The sequence below is a fragment of the Bactrocera oleae genome, chromosome 6, assembly GCF_042242935.1.
Source record: "Bactrocera oleae isolate idBacOlea1 chromosome 6, idBacOlea1, whole genome shotgun sequence".
Lineage (NCBI taxonomy): Eukaryota > Metazoa > Arthropoda > Insecta > Diptera > Tephritidae > Bactrocera > Bactrocera oleae.
Genome location: NC_091540.1, coordinates 46,147,277 through 46,165,681, shown reverse-complemented (window position 1 = coordinate 46,165,681; position 18,405 = coordinate 46,147,277). Strand labels below are relative to the sequence as shown.

Below are 18,405 nucleotides of genomic sequence, written 5' to 3'. Positions count from 1 at the left end.
ACCAAAAATAATTTTTGCTTGTCCACCTTCTTAGATATATGTATTTGTTTTTGATATTAATTTAAATTTTTTTCTGAAGTGTAAACTTTTCCACAAAACAAAAACATTTTTTTTTTGTCAAAAATCGTAATTTTGTCGAGTTTCCTGTATTCATCTATTGTAATAATCAATTTCTTGGATTTCAGAATTGAGTTAATTTTAAGCAGAAATCACTTTCTCATCGTCAAACATCTTTTTTTGGAGGTCCTCCTGGAGATCGGCAGCGTGATCAAGCAAGTCCAAATTTTTGTTAAATGAATCGCCAATTATGAAAGTACATTGAATTCTGTAAATTTACATTATTTTAGTTTTTTATAATAATATTGCAATCAAAAGCACCCGCGATGCTATGCGAAGGCCTAGTGACTCTATAAAGCATCTAAATATTTTAGTCTGCTCAAACCTATAATTAAAATAATTATCTCACACCTGCCCCCACTGTTACAATTACTATAGAGGTAATACAAAGAAAGAATAACAGATTTAATGATGCAAGGAAATTGAAGAAACACCTTTGCAAGAACGAAATTCGAGTTGAAGTAATAAAATCAAATCAAAAATATAATAAAAAATGTTGAGATTGTAATAAAAACTAAACTTCTTTGGCTAAAGTGGTACATTAGTGGGCACTTAAGAGCTGCGGGGCAACAGCAATAACAACAACAACAACAATGCAAATACAAACTACCATTGAAGTGACTATTATAAAAACAACAAGTAAGGAAGCGCTAAGCTCGGGAGTATCCGAACATTTTATACTCTTGTAAGGATCAAAGCCGACTAAATACATTCAGTTGTTGGGAAAACTTTATAAGAATTCAACATTCATTATCGACGAAATCGTGAATGGATAACAATCAAATTTTTACCTTACTAACTTACATTCATTAAGGTGGCTCATATTCCATCACTAATACATATATAAGGAGTAAAGTCAATTAAATGTTTGAAAATGTTTATATTAGTTATATGGAGAATAGGGCATGATATCACCCAATTTGATACCTCTGAAGCATTTAGCTATTGATATATCGCGCTTTTAATAGTTTTTAACAAACCCGTTATATAGGGGAGTTGGGGTTGTAATCCGCTTTCATCCATTTTCACACTGTCTGAGTACTAGGGGCTCTTACATAATTTGTCCCAGGCGAATGTGGTTATTGTACCTTTAGTAGTTTCGGAGATTTAGAGGGCGCGGCCACACCCACTTTTTAAAAGTTTTAGCCCACAGGTGCCCCATACTACTTTATATATTATATCTTAATTAAGTGCTTAGTTATGGTATTTTATATGGTTTCGATTAATGGCGTTTTGTGGGCGTGGCCCAATTACGCCCATTTACAATAACAACCCTCCTAGGTTGCCAAAGAACACTTGGTATACGTGTTTCATTAAGATCCGTTAAGGTGAACAAAACAATTATACTTGGTAGCAACATGTTGCAAGAGTATAAAAAGAAACAAAATATAATAAATAAATGAAATGAAGAAAGAATGTAGATACTTGTGAGGAGAAAAGTAATCTGTTTTAGTGGAATTGAAATAATTTAATTTGAGTGGAATTCTTGACCGGCGTGCCCTCGAGCACAAATACCTGCACAGACACAAAAAAGTATACACACATGCGAGTAACTGTCCATTTTATTATTTTCACAAGTGTGTGTTGGTGTATGTAAGTGTGAGTTAAGATGCCCGAGACGCTTAAGTGCCATTCACGGAATTAAAGTAAACAGAGCCATACGGCTAAAAGCGGATCGAAATGCACACATCATACATACATACACACACATGCAAGCATGCAAGCGGCTGGAGTAAAAATTATATGTACATATATGCTAATGTTTAGTTAGATTTGCATATGGACATGCTTAACCGTTGCCCATTTATATATACATGTGTGTGCAGATGTGCGTGCGTGTGTGTGTCTGCACATCCTCTGTACACACGGCGAAAGCCAAATATTTACCAAATGAATCCACGGCTAACTGCCAGCACAAACACGCGCACACATTCCTACTCCCATATGCTTAACATACATGTATGTGTGTGAGTGTGTAGGTAAGCGCGCGCTGCTGGAGAGATACTTGGAGTCTCTAAGAAAAACAGCTACCGGTGTTACGGGCTCTCGATTTAATGACCATCATTAACATATGCCGGACGAAGGTAACCATAGTAACAAAAGCAACACAACAGAAACAGTTTTACCAAAAGCGATGTGTAATGAAAAAAGGGGTTAGGGGTACGTATGGCCAGAAATTTGTACAAGTCAAATCCGAAGAGAAGAAAATATGTGAACGTAAAGGAAAATTCCAAGCTGAACGGCTGAGCAGCCAGTATTATTTGCTCCAGCAACGCAAGGCAACAACTCGGAGCAAAATAAAGGCAATAACAAAAATCACAAAAACAGAAAAGCCAAGAAAGAAAAGCAAACGAAATTCGTTTCAGTTCAAACACGTTGCCCCAAAAATCAACCAGCGAGCAGCAAGCGTCGAAACAACAACAAAATAGGCAAGCAAAAAGCCACAGCATGCAACAACAGCCGCTTTTGATTGCCTCACATCTGCACACAAGTATATACTTGTACAGAGGCAAACGTAACTGCTCATGTGTGTGCTTTGGTGTGACAGCTGTAGCGGTGGCTGTTACCACATGAAGGCCGGCTGCGAGCCTTGGCCAATCCTCGGTCACATTATCGTTAACTGTTTGGTTAGCCGACGTATGGGGGTTAAGAAAATACTCGAAATTCTCTCGAAGCGGTCGTAAATTTCATTTCAATGTTGTGATAGATCAATTGAATTGAAGCAGAAATGCAGATTTCTTATGTAAAATGTACGGAATTTGGGGAGGACATTTGTTTAATTTCACATTAGCTCTGAAGAAAGTCTCTTTTTAGAGATTAAATTCAAAATTGAAAATTTAAAATAATTTCTGATTTAATAGAGACTAATTTTCAATGCCGAATATATGTTTGACGATTTTCTGTGCAAGTACTTTTTTTCAAAATTATACCTATATTTCTTCTAAATATGATATTGAAAGGTTTCGAAATCGAATTAATAAAACCCATAATTACATCACCTTAAATTTTAACCACATAATATAAAATAATATTTGTCAATTTAATCTCCTCTATTAAATACTTTTAATATGTATTTCCGCTCTCAAGCTAACTTTAATATCTTGTGCACATATTTGAATGCTGGTCCTCTACAAATGGCCATTTAACTATTCACAAATTGTCTACGGAGATCTGTTTTTATTGATATTAAATATTTATTGCACAATTACAATAGCACTTTATATAAATGTCGATGGTTACGGGCACGCTGCATTTAAGTGTCCCTTTTCAAATAAAATTTAAGTGGTCTCAATGAAACTTTACGGTCTATGCATCGCAGCAAGAGGCCTTTTGAGGTTAGGAGTTAAAATGTGAGTTTAAAGCCGGCTAAGAAAGCGAGAAATGAATAAAGAAGTGCATTGGGGAACGTATGTAAATATTATATAAATATTTGTATACCTATACATTCCCATACCTTTAGAAGTGGAATAAAAGCTACCAAACCAAGAATACTGCAATTTCAATTTAATAAATTTCATAAAATTATATTAACTTTCGAATTCAAAGTGTTTAAAGACTGCGCCAGGAGAACGCTAGCCTCAAGGTGGTGCCGTAAGCATCATCTAAGCCAAGAACTATCAATAAACGGTTCACAGATTGTTTGGGTATTGTTGTTGTTTTACACTTAACTAAGTACCAGAATGCAGAGTGCAAAGTGCAGTTCCGTTCTGTGTTTCTATTTGTCCATGCTTATATTTATTTTTTCATTAATACACACATGCACACCTACATATTCACAACTATGAGCGTTTGTATCTGAAGATCTGCAGCCACCTGCCACGTACTGAACTGGCTGTGGCAGACGGCGTCAGACACACACACAATCCCACTTGCACACACACATGTACCCTTGTGTGCGATGCGAAAGGTTTTCTGGGTTAAACCGGAAGTCCGGAAGTGATTTAATGTATTCTTCAATATAAGGAAGCAAACAAAACAGCAAAAAAGTGATACAACACACTAACAGCAGTAAACGCTTAGAACACTTGCTTACAAAATATATATCCGAGTTATATTTTAGTAGCGGTATATATGTATATAAAGGTACCCGGAACAAGGATACACAAACGCGGCAACAAAAACAACCAGAAAATACTCAACAATAACCGGAAGCACGGAGTAGGAAGAACATGTGCAACAAAAATAGCAACAACAAAGCGCTTGGCCACTTTAAAAGGAGATTAGCAGCAAATGTGTGGATAGAATGCTAAACGAACAGGTTTCTAAAAAAAAAAGGAAGAAACAAATAAACACAAAAAAAACACGAAACAAAATATAAAATAAATCAGTAACAAAGCAGGAGAAACAAAAAGAACAAATAAGCACGCTGGGAATGTGTCAGAAAAATTAGAAGACGACAGCAGCAGCAACAATAACAACAACGGAACAAGAATCCGGAAGTACGGAAGTGGATTGAACTGTGTTCGTCCGGCTGGTGGCTGCTGCTTACGCACATACACACATGCATATGTTCTCTTCTACTTAGTGTTTACCGCTGTTCGTCAGTAGGTGTCCCTATGCAATGTCGTTGTTCTTTATTTGGTTCCGCGACTATTAACTGTATATGCATATGTATATGTACAAGTGTGTGCATTGGTTGTAGTGTTTTTTCTACTTAGCAGCGTCGCACTTCCGGATTGTGTGGCATAAGCGAGCATCATTTGCTGCACAAAGCTGCACACACATACACATAGCTGCATATACTAGAAACACATATGTATGCATATATAGCTCCGCATGTACAGCGCATATAAAGATTTCGATCTGCTGCCGCCGCTGCTTCTTACTACTTCCGCTTTCACCACTCTTCCCCCTTCCTATTTGGTTTACACACATGTAATCGGTTTTTATCTCATTCACTTCCGATCATAATGTCAATGCTGTCGCCGGTTGGGTTGTGATCTCTTCTTACTGTTGTTGTTGTTGTGACTTTTAGAATCATCAACAGCCACAACTGTAGTTCCAGTATTAATTACTTTTCTATTTGGCTGCGATTCTTTATTTGTTCTTTGATTTTTCTTGTGAGATTCACCGTTGACGATTACTTCCGGATTTATGCCGTTTTAGTTAGGTGAGATTGTCAGGAAAATAGTAGTTTTAACCAAATGACTTTCTGTATTTGCATACATACAGACATACACGTACATATATGTAGGTATATACCTTATTAGAGAGCTTAGGAGTTGTATTTGCAGAATTGCTATGCTGGAAAGAATGAAATGGTATACAATATATTAATATTGTTATTATACCCAGAACAGTATACCCTGTTTGCCCCAAAAGGAAGCTCTGAAAACCCCTAAAATGCAAAATAACGTATCATTAAAAAATTCGAAAATGAGTTTTTTGGTGATTACGATTCATTATAAAATGTTACATGGATATGTTTAGAAAGTTTTAAGTTCATGCTAACAGATATAACGAAAGTATAACCAAAATTTAAAATAACGTTTCTTGAATTGTATGCGTTTCGCTAGTTCGTTTTTTCTTCTCTACTAAACTTGTGAAAAGTGATGTTACGTTATTTTGCATTTTAGGTGACGATATGTATATCTGATCAGTGTGAAGCGATAAGTCGGTTTAGCCATGTCCTAATTACTAATTGATCGATCAAAATCAAGTAGTTGTAAGAAAAACTTTGTTATTTGACTAGATGTCTTCACGTCTTTAGAATAGATTATTACCCAGGGCATGCTATAAGGAATGCACCAGCCGAAGTTAATGCTTTTTCTTGTTTTCAAAGTAGATTAGTTAATTTTCCCAAAAACTCATTCTAACGCATAGGATCATACATACAAGTCTGCTAAGCATTAATGTCCATATACATTTATATGCAATCAATCAATAACAATTTTCTGCTTGATAAATCTGTAAATACTATTTCCGCTCATTGATTTCATTTTCTAGTGATATTTTCTTTTACAAATAATTATGTTTCGGGCTTTCAACTTTATATACAGCAGCTAAATATGCATAGAGTGCCTTATCTGCCTCAATGAGCGGAAATAGTATTTACATACTTATCACCTGTTATATACTAGGAATATGCACACACATACCAGCAAATACTTGTGCATTCAAATTAACATTCTTTTACGTAATAATAGTGAACGTCGCCACAGCATCCCTCACTTGCGCTGCCAGCCAGTTCAACCTTTTTTCATAGATCTTACTCACGCCATGGAGTAGCGGTGACCTACATATGCGCATACACACATACATGACTTACAATACAATAGAGTTGGACACACCTGCCAGCCAATTCTTGTGACAAACAAATAACACATACATATGTACAGCATTATAATGAATTCCCGGTTCTTTAAGCGTTACGTAACATGAAGGGTTCCTTTCAAGGATGAATCACAAGCAAAGTATAGCGAACTTTTGGACTCCCCCTTCCGCAAGTGTTTGACAAATTCACAAGAGTTTTTTCAATTTGTATATTAATAATGAAATTCTTTTAAACACAAACATGAAAGAGCTCATGCGTGCGTTAGTTGGGGATTGTTACACATGTATTATATAATGACACATTAAGGATGTCCCTATTTTGTTTAAAAATTATAATGGAAAATCAAAAACTATAATCTTCATAAAAAAAGTTTCCATATAAGAACTTGATTTGAATCGGTTAGTTTGTTTGGCAGCCCGATCTGAAAAATTCGTTCGGAAATTGTAACGTTTCTTTGGACAACAATCCATGCAAAAATTTCATGAAGATATTTCGTCAAATAAAAAATTTTCTATACAAGAACTTGAATCTGATCATTCAGTTTGTATGTCAGCTATATGATATAGTGGTCCGATACGGCGGTTCCGACAAATGAGCAACTTCTTGGTGCGCATAGAAGTTGTGCAAAATTTCACATCGATATAACAAAAACTGAGGGACTAGTTTCTGTGAGAAAGATTTACAGCCAACTTTGGTCCATATAGGATCGATCGCCTGAATACGAAAGCTCTGCAAAGAATATCAATACCATAATTATGTATGTTGTCCAAAATAAATCATTCTAATAAGATATATTTTGTACAGGGTTGCCACATATCTTTTATATCAAGAAAATTTTGAAAGCTCAAAAAGGAGATTGAATAGTTTAAAAAATCCCCATATTCTGAGCATCCCTAATATTTTATATACAAGTATTACGCAATTAACATAAAATAATCCTGTATGCTTACATGCTTGTGTGAAACTACTATAAGAAAGGGGAGAAAGCCTGTGATTTGGAATTATTGTTGTTTGTTTGTCTTCAAGGCAAAAGTAGAAGAAGCATGTAAGGATTTCTTCGCATGAAGTGAAAACTTCAAAGCGCAGCAGGGTATTAATCGAAGCACTATTAAGTTATTGTATACTTAAGGAGTGTCTGTCTACTTAAGAAGCGTGAGAATATGCTCCTGGTGTTTGCTTCAAGAATTTGAAGTTGAAGGATGTGCAAAGTCTGCCGTCTTCCATCGTTGACTTGTAAATATTTGTATAGTCAAACCTCTCTGGCTGCCATGTGAAGGAGTAAATACTTATGTACTTGTACATGTGTATGAGTGTGTAATGAATAGCTGGTGTGAAAGCTGTTGGTTGCCATATGTTTAAATTAAATTAGAATTACAATAAGGAGTTAATTAATTAATATCCACATATATATATATATATAAATTTTTGATAAACTGCAAAGCTTCAGTGCTAATAAGTAGTCCCTCAACTATTACCATAAATCAAACTCTGAAGTGCGAACATTCCATTATTAATTTACAAAATATTTTACATTAATCTGTCAAATATGTAATTATTAATAATCTTAGACCTCTTCTTTTAAATCTTATGTGGCAAGTAATTATGAGCAATTGTATGTGTGTGTATGTAAATACAACTTCTGATATTCATTGCAATTGAAAGCAAAATTCTTGTGGAATTTTAACTGCATTCTTTTGGTCTGACCGAGACCGTAAAAGGAATTTGATATGCCAACTACTTGCGCATACATACATACATACCATATACTAAACTGGTTCATTCATTCATATAAAGCAGCTCTATATGTGTGGCATATGTGTTTGCAGAAGAAACTTGAGTAATAGTAACTGATTCATTAACTGCATATTATCGTGTCTTCAAGTGACAAATTTACTGTGCTCGTGTGGGGAGTTCAAAAATTGAGCTGTAGTGAGGGGCTAATTTATGCTTAGAATATATTGAAGTATTCATGAGTGAATTTGGAATTAAATGCACAATTTATGAATTATACATAGTGCTTATGCCTCTTTTTTTGTACTCATGAGTGACAATAAATCATGAAATCGTGCCTTAGCTTTTCGATTAACAAATTTTATGTATTCTTTTATTTTCCAACAATCTTTCAATCACATCTGTTTAGTTAGGTAAGACTGGTTTTCAATTGAGATTTTTGTTAAAATTTGCTTATCTTGATTTTCTTAAAGAACTGCTCAGTTATAATCATACTTGGTGTTAATTGGTTGATCTATCGGTCACACCCAACTTGATAGGCTCGACAAATTCTGACAAAAAATAATTTTCAATCTGGCCCGAATGACTTGAAACTTTCACACAACCTTCTTTGGTACAATATTTGTCAGATAATGATTGAAAAAGTAAGATTTTTGAGAGTAAAAAAATGCTTTTTTGGGAAGTCGCCAATTGGACAAAAATCAAAATTTTGCCTGTATTCATCTATTGTTATGATAAGTTTTTGTGGTTTTTGGATTTGAAATAATTTTAAGCAGAAAAATTTTTCTCAGCGAGACACATTTTTTTCGATGGTCTTCCTGAAGATCGGTTACGTGATCAAGCGCATCAAGAATAATGTCTGTAAAAGTACATTTTTTATTTATTTATTTATAAAAAATCACAGAAAACGCGTTTTTTTTTAACTTGCAAATGAATATCAGCTCTTAATGCGCACTCAAAATGCCGTGTGAATTGTGTATTTGCGTTAGAAAATTTTAAATTTGCTTTCGATATTAGTGATGTAATGCTCAAACACCTCTGATAATAATTCATCGGAGCTAGTTATAGAATTTTTAGGGATCTAATTTGGATTTCAACTAACAGCTAAGAATAATCGTACAATATATCCAGCACTTTTTGACCTCCCTTATAAATAAAAATAAAGGCAGGATAAAGTGACGTATGCAGAATGGAAGTCAGCGTATTTTCTGTCAAGCCAAAAGAAGTTTATGCCACTAGGCAGTAACAACAACAGCAACTCGCTAGACTTAGTAAGTGAGTGCAGCAGAGGCACGCCGAGACTGACATTGGCTATGGTTAACTTGGTTCAACTACTTCCTATAAGACACACAAAAGAATGCGCATATTATGTGTGTATGTATGTATGTATGTACTATGTGCGGTTGTGTGTGTGTTCTGTGTATGAAACTTTGTTACTTGGCTTGTTTGTCCATAATGGAGCTCGTATTTCAATTTCCCACTAAAACCAAAACTTCCAGTAAGCGTCAAGCCTGCAATTGTGTGTGTGTGTGTGTGTAATAGCGGTAAGTGTCTGAGAGTAACCAACAGTTGGCTTGAATGGATGAAAGAATGAATGGATGGCGCATAAGTAGATACTGGCAAACAGCGCGCCCGTCAGCCAGTGCGCCTGTAAGGCGGCTAGTTAGTCAGCCTATTAGTCGTTTTAGCTGCTCGGTTAGGCAAGTTTCCGTCTAAGTGAATCAGTGGCATACCCCAGTTGAGTTTGACATTGACATAAGACATACATAACGCCGATAATGGCATGCGAAGAGTTTGCGGGGAGAGCGGAGGCGGAGCATAAGAGCAACGATAATGTCATGAGGTGTACCATTTTTGATGTTGCAAAGTTTGGACTTCAAATGCGGCTAATGATAGCAACTGCCAATGTGGGTAATGCATGCATACATATGGACATATGTATATTTAGTGCAATATTCATGTATATTTATATATTTGTTATGAATATTGGAGCGCAATTAGACGCAACAACTGGACATGTATGGATAATGGACGGCCAAAGACCGCAGAGGGGGTTCAGCGGGGATGTTTGCGAATGTATGACGCATTAAAAAATATATATACGTATATGTGCGTGCAACGCCTGCATTGCTGGCATACTTTGAGCGACTTCAAGCACTGCAGTTGACAACATAACCGAGTAAGCATGGCACAATGCATGTATGTATGTAAATATGTATGTGTGAGGATTGTTAGTTGAGCTGAAGATTAGTTGCTGTACTAAAATTAACCGCAAAATGCGGGCTCAGCTCAACACACACACGCATCGATGTACTTTATATATTTATATACAGATATGTGTATATATGCGCCTATATATGCAGTACATATGTATGTGCATGAGCTTTTGTGCGGTTTTCTTTACATTGCTGTACGTTTACGATGAGCACTTCCGGTGCGTGTTGCAAGTAGCAAATGCGGAATTTTACGTAGCTTTATAAATATGTTGCATGTATGTGAGAATTCCTTCGCACACACAATGCTTATTTAGAATCCGATAGCCGTTAAAGTGAGCGAGTCGCCAGTACCTTGGCACAGTGGTTGCAGGGTTAATTTAACAGAAATTCTTTACAAGACAAATATTTTCGCTTTCGACATTACACTGCGAAAAGCACATAAAAGCTGCCCATAGGCATATGCCTCCACTGTCCAGATATATATAACTGCACGTGTATGTGTATGTGAGATTACGTTCTGGGAAGCTCTGGAACTTCCGTTACCGCCGTAATCCTTCAATGTGTGCACATCAGCGCACATTCACACACACACATGCAGGCGATTATGTCACAGCCGCCCCTTTAAGCTAATTGTTTTCGCACACACATACGCAAACATATACGAGTACATACATGCGATGCTATGCTTACCTGCATAAAGTTAAAAGTTGAGTTGAAAATCAGTTGTGTCGGCACGTTTCACTTCTTCTGCATTCACACGCCTCATATTGTTGTTATTGTGTTGCAATTTTTTTCCCATAAGTGGCTTTTGCTTCCGGCTTTGGCAATTTTTCGAAATAACATGCATTTTTGTTGTCCCTGCCGCTTTTGCACGCCACTTTTTTATGGTGGAATTTTCCATATACGAGCATACTTGGTGTGGCATTGAAGTATCGCTCAAAAAGGATTTCATAGTCAAGGACATACACGAACTTTTTGTTGCAGCAATGTGCAGCAAGTTAAGTGTTTTTTGCACGTACTATTGCATATTTTCATATTTATTTTTGTTTTTATTATCTTTTATTATTTTTGATATATTTTATTTGATTTGATTTTGTTTTTGTTATTTTAGTTCAATTATCATTTAATAAGTTTTATTTTTTTATTGAAACTTCATTTGAATACAATAAATGAAATTTTGTGTAGTGTTTGCTTTTGTATTAAAAATGTTATGTTTTCTGTTTTTTGCTGGTTTTTACCAAAATTGAATCGTAATTTTTATGAATTTAATTTCCCAATTTTTTGATTATTTCTATTACCCACATAAATTATATTTATTTTTCATTTTATTTGCAAATTAATGGAAAATCGATATATAAATAATTTTTTTTTTGTTAGAGATAGTTTATTAAAATATTTCTCCAATTTACCATTTTTAATTCAATTTCACACCTAATTGAATTAAACTTCATGTTTTTATTTAAATATTCTTATTTTTGACCCATTTGTGTCAATTTTTGTTTTTTAAGCCCTTTTGATTATTTTTTTATTGTCGCACCGACGTAACGTATGCTGTTTACATTTTTGCGCTTTACAAAACGCCCGGAAGATAAGCTGAATGAATGAAATCATCGAAACTATATAAAATTTTAGCAATCGCAACAACATTTGTGAATGAAGCAGCAACATGCAACGAGCAGTTGCTACGCGCGAGGCGCAGACAGCTGCGATATTTTGAAAATATCGAACAAATTAAAACCGAAGTTGTCGGTCCATTTCTCATACGCACTGGGCTTTTATACCCGCATTGGGATATAGGCCCGTAGGCTCCTCGTCTAAACAATGTTCAATCATCCATTCATTCAAACATTTATTCACCTCCTCAGTCTGTCCGCTCATCGCTCTGTCTGTCCGTATGTGTGTGCATGTCTTGTAGACCAAATTTACTTTGTAGTCTTCTTGGCCCATCTTTGGTCGTTTATAAGTTTTTCTGCGTACACGTCTCGTTTTCATTGTTTTGTTGGCTTTTATGTGTATTTATTGTATTTTTTTTAAATATCCATTCGTTTTGTTGATTTTATTGCTGTTCGCATTGTTGTTGTTGTAAGCGCGCTTCACATTCCTCAATAATGTGCGACCAACACACTTCACCCCTCCATACCGCCACATACTTTCAATTCATTCATAAGATTGAATCGTCCATTGCACACATACACACACAAACGCCGACGCCAAAATACAAACACTACTATTTCATTCATAAAAATGTTCGTTCGTTCATTCATACAATCAATCGCCGTAAACACAAATTCCTCTTTGTTTTTGTTGTTTTCCTCTGCCTCCCGCTCACGCTCGCGGCAGTCGCTTGCTCGCTCGTAAAACACGCCAGATCGGCAAGAGCATCCACAGTCGTACTTATCTTCGCATTGTTGTTGCCGCGCGCCACCCGCTCGCCCCAGCCTCGCCATGCTGCTGCGATCTGTGATGTTTGACAGCTTTTTCTTTCGATTTGGTTTATTGTTGCCTTACTCATACCTAGTTTTTGTTGTTGCATTCTGGTGGCCACTGTTGTTTTGCCCATTTTTTGCTTTAACGCTTTTCCGTTTTACTGCTTTTTTCCATTTGTTCGAGTGTGTATTGTTTAATAGCGTTTTGTTGCTATTGTTGTATTTGTCATTTGTGAAACGAGAAAATGATTTTTATTCTTCGAACCCCCTTTCCCACACCCATTCTCAGCTTGCTTGATTTAAGACCGGAACCAAATCTTAGCGGCTCTAAACGACCAAAATTTCTTCCGTTCTATTGAACGACTTGTTGTTATTTTTATTTCAACAATTTTTATGCTTTTTTGTGATGCATTTCGTCTTAGTTGGTTTTGGTGGGCTGTGGTAAATTTTTACGGGTTTTATGGAGCTACGACTAGCTTGTTATTTAGCTACAATGAAATGGTTAGACAATCGATGATCTCTCATCATACCTATGCACATATGTAATCGTATATGTATGTGCCTGTATATGAGATCTGGAGAGTGGCGAATCGAACAATCAAATTAACACTGAATATTATATAATGAGGTAACACCAATGAATTTAACTAATGCTCTCTTCGTTGGTTTTTACTCATTTTCAAATGCAAATTTTTTGTTGGGAGCCTTGAGTTTTTTTCTTTACTAAGCTTCTGGTTGAGTGTTAGCCTCTTTGGTAATATAGAATTAGACTTAGAATTTTCCTACGTAGCGCCAAATTCATAATAATTTTTTCAACAAAAAGAAATAAAAAATAAAAGTATGAATAAAAAAATTAAATATATATGTATTATATATGAATATAAAAAAATTGATAAATATTTCTGAAAATTTAATTCCTTAAAGCGGAAATATTTCGGCTGAATATTAAAAAAATATGTTTAACATGTATGTAATTTATGGATGAGAGCATACGAAATAATTCTTATAAATTACAAGTACTTTAGATTAATATATGTGTATGTATATTATATAATATATACAAAATAAATTTGTATATATTTATTTTTAATATAAAAATTAAAAAATAAGAAAAAGGCAGAATTACCAAACAATCAATGACACAACAAATAAAATCGTGAGAAATACCAATCGACAAAACGTTTCTGACAGCAGAAAATCGAAGAATTATTTCAACTCACTCCATCTTAATAACTTCCGCGACGCACTTCCGTTCCACGCACAACTACAATTATTCACACACTCACACACACATTAAAGCATGTAGCAAAGCTGGAGACGCATCCGGAAGGTTTGTAGATTTCTAACCGCAATTCTATCAGCAAGCACGCCAATCGACTAGGCGGTGAAAAGAATCTGGCATTCTTCATTGCCCACGGCTGCCTATTTTAATACAAGACAGCGTTTCTAGATAACAGCAATCTTCTCTATAGTGTGTTAGTGTGTGTGCTTTGGACCAAAGGCAAAAAGTGTGTTGGCCACACGACTGTACGACGAGCGGGCATTTCCCACAGCACAGAGACGCCACGCCAAACCGCATACTTACATATGTAGATGTGTACATGTGTGTGTCTGTGGGTTTGCGCTGCGAGTCGTCTCAAAGGAAAGTCGCTGGTCGAGGAAGTAGACTTATGGTACGGTGCCGTCGTCGTCGTGAGCCGAAGAAGAGTTGCTGGCTGCTGTGAAGAAAATTGTCGCCGGCTATCTTGTAAGTGGCCAGTCGCCAGCAGCATAAAGAGATAAATGCATACTTGTGTTTGTTTGCATGCATATGTCTTGTTCAGTTTGCTACTTCCGCGAACATTTTAAAATAGATTCACTCTAATAAATATGTATGTGGCTGTCGATAACCGGAAGGATGCTTTTGGATAGCTTTATATTGAATATTGGTAGTTATTTGGCAATAATAACAAAAAGAGAGAACATGGAAATTCGGTTAAAACTAACACCTACGAAAACCGTGAGTTTATATTTTTTTTATATGTCAGACAAAAGATTTGTAAGCTACTATTTTTTAAAGAATAATAAAGATAGAGAAACTTAAAAAATATCTAGTGCTAAAATATAATGTTAGAAAACTCATAGTTAGGGAATTACCGTTGTAATAATTGTCATGCTTGAAAATATAATATATTTTAGTTTCTATTAAGAAAAATCATCCGGTGTGACTCAACTGGTACGTTGAGACGGTGGCTACCGTTCATGTCTCTCCAATTAAATCGAAGTATGTCAAAACAGTCAAAACTGCACTTGGGCCATTCGATTTTCGTAAACTGTCGATTTTAACTGTTTTCAGCGAGATTGATTTTAACTGTTCGAGCGAGTTTCGGCCAAGAATGGATCAGAAACCCACTTCAACCCATAGTTGACAGGTTTGTGGTGTCTTCTCTAGGTTTCTGGGCCATACTGCAGTAACTAAGCTATAATTTACCGATATTAAAGCCCTAAATAATATTTCACTGTTTTGATCATTAAAAATATCGGCGTTTTATCAAAAACGATGGCTTGACACTCATCTACAATGCTCACCACAAACCAGTTATGGTTTTAAACATTTTATCGAGAGATAAAAACCCCCATCCTACCAACTACATACATATACATTCATACACACATACATATGTCATATGCGATTACAGCCAAGGATAAGGCAAACTGCATTCGATAACCAACAATCAATCAGAGTAGTCAGTAACAAGTACTTCGATTTAAGTAAAACACCTGTTGCAGTCAAAGCATTCATTTTCAAAAGATATCAATAACAATCGCTGACCTGCTGCTGTTGGAAGTGCACACACACAAATGCATATATGAGCTGCTATGCAACAGCAAAAACAATGCATCGGTAGAAGGAACATATTGCCATTCAAGCGTAACTCAATGCAAGCACACATACAGACACAGACACTTGTATGCTAGGGGTATGTGTGTGTGTATGCACATGTGCATTAAGCAAATGTTGCTGCAGGCAAAATCAACAGAGAGACAAACAAACTGCTGAAGAACACAACAGGAACTGTCAGAACAGCTGTGTGCCAGGCAACAAGCAGCAAAAGAAAGAAGAAGCACAAAAAATTAAAACTGAAATTGAAAATAAATAAAAAACAAAAGCAGATAGAAAACGAATGTGATTTGTATGTAGGTGGAACAAGTGTGGAATGCGGAATGTAGGTGTGTACCGGCACCAACAGTTGTCAATGCGAGCGTTGATAATCACCGTTTGACGCCGGGCAGATGATACTAAAGGCAAATGTTTGTAAGGAGAAATAAGAAGAAAAAAAAAATCAAGAAATCATTAAAAAGATTTTGCTTTTGGAAATTTCAAACGGAAATCTAAAAGTCATCGCCAGTCAGGAAATGCTTATTTAATACAGAGCAAGAATTTGTGTACCAGAAAAAAAAACAAGTTTCCCACGCTTCTCGGCCAACTGGCACAAGTGTTCTTCGAAGAAGACGAACAGCTGAACGATTCTGGCTCAAGGAGGATTTGAAAAGAAATGATTTACTGCGCATGCCTGGCGCACTTTGCCAATGCGCGCGCAAGGCGAACGTAAATATATGTGTGTGTGGTTAGGCGTCTTAATGCTCCTACCGATATAACTCGGATGCGCGCAAGTTAAGCAAGCAAACAACTGCTTGTAACTCTAAAAAATTAGTGAAATGCGACTTTTTTGAGGAACAGCGATGTTTTGGAGTTGAAGACTGTAATACGGTGCGTGCTATGTAACTGTTATGGCATTTTTTAATTAAAAATTAAAAAAAATATACATAAAATTGTTTAAAAAAGTTGTAAAAAAACGTGCTAAGTACATTAGCTCATAGGTGGGGCGGAAATATGTGCATATTATAACGATCATTTTATCTTATTATACCTCAGAAACGGTAGGTCTTAGGAAAAAAGTATATTTTTATATATATTATTCACATATCGGAACGTTGAGGACTTTTAGTATGTTATTTTTAATCGTGTTTTGAACATATTCACTAACATTCAGCTTGTTGCAAATGTATGTAACTTTCGACCGGACTATCAATAATATAAACTAAAATTATTTACAGATTTATCTTTCGTTTTAATTCAGTCGATTCCGTACATTTCATCCAACTAGAAATTTAAAATTGTTTTCACAAATAAAAATTAACATCTAAAAAAGCTTTTTGAAATCATATCAAAACGAGCTCCACTTAGATAAGCCAATTAAATCAATTATAAATAGTCTAGTTCAACAGATTTTTAACACCAAAAAAGCGATTTCTAACTTTCAATACAACTTCCTCTAAGTAAACAGCTGGCACTCGGAAAAAAAAGAAAACTCACTTCCGGTACGGCACATTCCATTCAAATGCCGTGTTTCCTCATCAATTAACATTTCTTTGCTTGCCACATCAACAATGGCCTAACAGCTAACAAAATTAGATAAGCATAACATTCGACAACAGCAACAATGCCCACTTTATATCTTTTTTTCGTTTGATATGTAAATAAGCATCTTCAGCATGAATAGAATGGCAGCAATTGTATAAGTTTAGTTGAATAATAAAAAAAAGTGGAGCTGAACTAAGAAGTGAGAAGGAGGTGTGTACACTTCTAAATAAACTTAACGTTTTTTTTAACACACATACACGAACACACATGCGAGCATATCACGGCAATAACAAAAAGGCGTCGGAGAAGGCGCGTGATGGGCCATTAAGGGAACGCACCCAAAAGCACGTGTAAATACACAAGACACACATACAAGACACACACATGCGTGCAGTTGTAAATATTTAAGTTTATGGCTTTGTGTGTGTTGGTTTGTCAGTTTACTTTGAAAGCAAACAATCTCCATTCGCGTAAATACACATATCAGCTTAAGCTAAACTAAATGCGCGTATATGGACATGGTCTGAGTTGTTGCAGCAACACTTACAACAACAACAGTGGAGTCAGTTGCAACACATGGTTGGCGTTTGAGGGGCAAAAACGGCAAACGGGAAACCCCTCGCCACGTTAATGAATGAGTAAATGCATGCTTGGATGAGTGAATGACTGAATGAATGAAAGAAATAATAAATAAACTCTAAAACGCAACGAAGTTGCATATTTCATGCCAAGCATATTTCACTGGTGGGAAATGCCGTAGTGCAACAACAATAACAAAAAGTGATTTAAGGGGAAGCAGGGTGAAAAGGAAGTTAGGGGGGTTAAGGGATTAAAAAAAAATAAAAATAAATTTAATTAAAATATATTAAAAATAAACTACCGGCTGTACCGAAGCTATAATAGCATTTTTAGATATAATTTTTTATAGCATAAAGGGCATTTCTTCATTTGGATCGGTCAGTTTGTATGGTAGCTATAGTTGTTTGATCTAAACAGTTTGAGAGAAAAGAACGTGTGAACAATTTCAGTTCGATATCTCAAAAACTGAGGAGCTAGTTCGCGTATATACAAACAAAGAAATCATTTCGAAAAAGATAACAGTAGGGGACTTCATTTCAATATCACAAAAAAATCTATTAACCAAATTACAGCCTTAACATTGCTCTTCAAAATAATTTATGACATATTCTTTAAATATGTATAGCAGAACACCTGACGCATAACAGTGGCGAACTC

General features: G+C 35.6%; 2 protein-coding genes across 3 annotated transcripts in view; one reads left to right on the top strand and one right to left on the bottom strand.

Moving 5' to 3' along the window:
- LOC106621279 (elongation factor-like GTPase 1) overlaps nt 1-18,405 on the bottom strand; it is a 151,403-nt gene that overhangs the window by 30,352 nt on the left and 102,646 nt on the right. The window lies entirely within an intron of this gene.
- Nucleotides 1-18,405, top strand: part of aos (protein argos) — a 33,569-nt gene that overhangs the window by 11,196 nt on the left and 3,968 nt on the right. The gene's annotated exons all lie outside the window — the stretch shown is intronic.